Source organism: Tupaia chinensis, unplaced genomic scaffold (assembly GCF_000334495.1).
Source record: "Tupaia chinensis unplaced genomic scaffold, TupChi_1.0 Scaffold138390_1, whole genome shotgun sequence".
Taxonomy (NCBI): Eukaryota; Metazoa; Chordata; class Mammalia; order Scandentia; family Tupaiidae; genus Tupaia; species Tupaia belangeri.
The window spans coordinates 2,203,086-2,206,577 of record NW_006198287.1 but is presented as its reverse complement, the minus strand read 5'-3'; the positions used below and the strand labels follow the sequence as shown (position 1 = coordinate 2,206,577).

The 3,492-nt window shown below is 44.3% G+C and overlaps 1 long non-coding RNA gene across 1 annotated transcript in view; it reads right to left on the bottom strand.

Moving 5' to 3' along the window:
* Window positions 1–200: 200 nt before the first annotated feature.
* Window positions 201–3,492, bottom strand: part of LOC106736307 (uncharacterized) — a 16,217-nt gene continuing 12,925 nt past the window's right edge. The window contains exon 2 of the long non-coding RNA XR_001371349.2: window positions 201–556. This is a non-coding gene — a long non-coding RNA (uncharacterized LOC106736307). The remainder of the gene's footprint in view (window positions 557–3,492) is intronic.

The following is a 3,492-nucleotide window of genomic DNA, read 5'->3' as shown; positions in this document are numbered from 1 at the left end:
TAGGCCCCGGGAGGGGGGCCGTGGTTGGCGGCCATAGCCAGGCTTTGGTACATCGCCCCTGCGCGCTCTTGGCTTCGGAGTCTTCCCTCTCCGGGGTGGGTCAAGGAGCAAGGCCGAGAGAGAAAACGACAAGCAATAAATAAATGTACGTGCGAGGGACGTACACAAAACGAAGATCAAAAATCAAAGGGAAAAAGGTAAATGGCTCAAAAATGTATGTTTTAAATCCAGCATTTATCAAAAGACTCTAAGCGCTTGTTCACTCTGGAAATCCCAAATGGAGATTTTGGTGGTTCCGGTGCAGGAGGAGCCAAATCCACCCCCAGGGCCTGGAATTCTGAAGCACCTACGGGTGGCAGGAAGCGCGGGTAGTGCCTGGGCGTGGGTACGAAACCCCCGCCTTCAGGAGACCCAGTCTTTACGCAGGGAGGCCTTGGTCCCGCGCCGGTAGCCGCGCAGCACCTTCAGAACAGCCGGGCCGCAGGGGCAGGGTCGGTCGGCTGGCTCCAAAGCTGCAGGCCGGCGGGCTCCTTCCCTTCTCGCAGCAGCCGCTGTCCTAAAGGGGGAGCAACAGAAAGGAGAGCAAGGTTCATCCTGGAGCCTTTAGAACTCACCTTCCCCAGGCTTCATCGCTTCTCCCGCAGTAAAAAAAAAAAAAAAAAAAAAAAAACACGAAATCTCCACTCTCAGGAGCCCAGGTTTGGAGACCGCGCGGTCCCGCGGGAAGCCGAGGCCTTTGTGCTGCCATGGCCGTGGGGTCGGGATGCCCGAGGCGCGCCCTGGGGACTTGGAGCTTCCTGGTTCCTGGGCGCACAGACACTGGATGTGATCTAAGTCAATTGCTTTTGTACTGCTTGTCAGGAAGCACTTTAATTTTATCTTATTCTTCAAGCATATTTTAGCCACAGCATTTTCTAAGTTCGAGTGTTTAGGGTTTCCACGCAATGCCTGGCACCCAAGAATCTCCCTCCTCTCCTCTGTTTTCCCTCCTCTTCCCCAACATTCCTGGTCAAGAAAGAATTTTAGATTGCCAATGGGGGAGGGGTGACATCGAGAAACTTATAAAACCCTGCAACCTAAGAAAGTTTTGTTTACATTCTTTAAAAGAACAAAACAAAATTAGAAGCGGAGCCTAAATGTTTGCAAATGAGCAATAGGGTCTGCTCTAAATCGGGAAAAGGATTGTGAAAGTCCCTCATCTGTACCCCTTACCGTGTGGACATCTACACGTTTCTTCCGGAGTATGTTTCACACATTCTGCGGTTGCCTATCGGTCCCAGAATGGTGAGAGTGATGTATAAGGTCGCTTTATGGAGTGACTTGTAGGATCGATTCTATTCACTGAACAGTTTTCTTCCTGCATAGAATCGCAGGCCCACCCACATGCAAAATCAGAATAACAATGAGAGATTTTTTAGGGAAAGAACAGTCTGTAGGACTTGACTATATGCCCCAGCATCCTGCGTTTTCATATGACAGAGCCACTTTCCTGATAATATAAATCTCCATTTTCTGCAGCACCTGCTGTACAATAGGTCCTGTTTTCTCCCACTGCACTACGTGAAGGTGTGTCTCCCCATCTTACAAAAGAGGGAACTGAAACGTCGGAAAGTTTTGAAACTTGTCTAAGATCAAAGTACAATTAGAGGCATGAGGTGGGGGTGGGGGTGGGATCTGTAGGGCTCCAAGGGTTTGAGACTTCTACAAAACCCCCCAGCTTTTCTTAAGAAGCTACTCCTAACTGGTTTCTTTTTTCATTGCAGTAGTAGACTTACAAGGATATTAATTGAACTAAAATACAAATGTTAAAGGTACCTACCTTATAGAATCATTATGGGGGTTACGAATGACGATTATAAATTAATATATGTAAAATACTAATGACAGGGTCTTGTAAAACGATTATAACAGACACGAAGAAAGTTCTAGTAACAGCTGGCTATTATTAATACAGGTTTCTAATGTACCATTAAAAAATACCTCAAATATAATGCATCCTATAACAAATAATGATCTTTACTATTGTAAAAGTTCTGGAAATGGAATCTTTAACACACACTACATAATGCTTTTTGTCATTTTTGCAACATCCATAATAATAATGGAATTAATCAGTGTATTATCTAATAACATAACAACATCTGTAGTAATAATGAAATTAATCAGTGTATTATCTAATAATATGATAACTCCTAAATAGCTTATGCTTGGGGGATGGCAGGTGGTGTGGTGGTTAAGGCCGCTGGACTCCCACATGGCCAACCACGGTTCAAATCCTGGACCTGGTGGCTTGCTTTCTCTCTCTCTCTCTCTCTCTCTCTCTCTTTCTGTCCTTCTCTAGTCAAATTAAAATAAATAAATAAAGCTAAATAAAATAATTCTTTAAAAATAGCTTATGCTTTGCTTTAACAATACACAATAAAAATTTTGTTTGGTTTGGTGGACATTTTCTTTCAGTAAGTTTGGTTAGAAGATGGACACAAAGAATTTGACCTGAGGTCACTAAATTTTCCCTTTGAAAATAAAGGCAAAGAATTAATACTTCCTAGTAACTGTTTAACTTCAGCATAAGTTTACCTGAATAAAATATCCAGTTTTCAATTTTTAAACCAAAGAGCTGACCACTTGTGTTGTATTTTCTGTAGTATTTGACTCTTGCAGTTCTAAAACAAAATGTTGTAAGTTTTCTTTTCTCACATAACATAAAAAGATTCGAATTTTGTAATCCAACTTCCAGTATACATACAGGTTCTAACTTGCAAGTGTTAAAATATAAATGCTAAAAGATTTATGAAGCTAACATTTGTCTTTATTACACTGGCTGCCTTTTCAGATAGATAACACATTACTTAGGTGTTGGATTACTGGAATAGATGGTGTAGAAAAGACCCTCTGTTTCGGGAAAGACAAAGAAATTAACTTCTCCCTTAAAATCAAGCCCTCCCTGGGGGAGCCGGTGGGGAGCGAGTGAAGACATCTGACAGGCAGCCAAGTTTCCCTTATGACCACTCATCCCCGATCACCCCAAATTGTCAGGAAGTCCGGAAATGCTTTCTCTTCCATGATTTAGTGACCAGCCCTTTTTAGATCTATTTGAGAGTGAGAACATTGAAGGCACCGGAAGGGTCACGTCCATTTACCGGTACTTCCTGATCCGTCGATTTACAGGTCATCCCTGCTCTTTCTCCGTGGCTGGGGCCTTCGCTGTCTACCCGCTGCGCAGAAAACTGTCACACACATACTCACACACTAGCCGGCTGTAATGAAACTGGCCTCAGCAGAGTGAGGAGACTCAGAAGTGTGGGGGTGATCACCCGTCACCCCACGGGCACCTTTCCTTCTTTAAAAAGCTGGAAACCTGCACTGAGCTGCCGTCCTTTTCTGAGAAGCACTGAAAATTACTTCCCTGAGGAAGTATTGTCCCAGCTTTGGGGCCCCTACCTGGGACTCCCACAGGCCAGGGGGCCCTCTGTACCTCTTCCCCCAACGGAA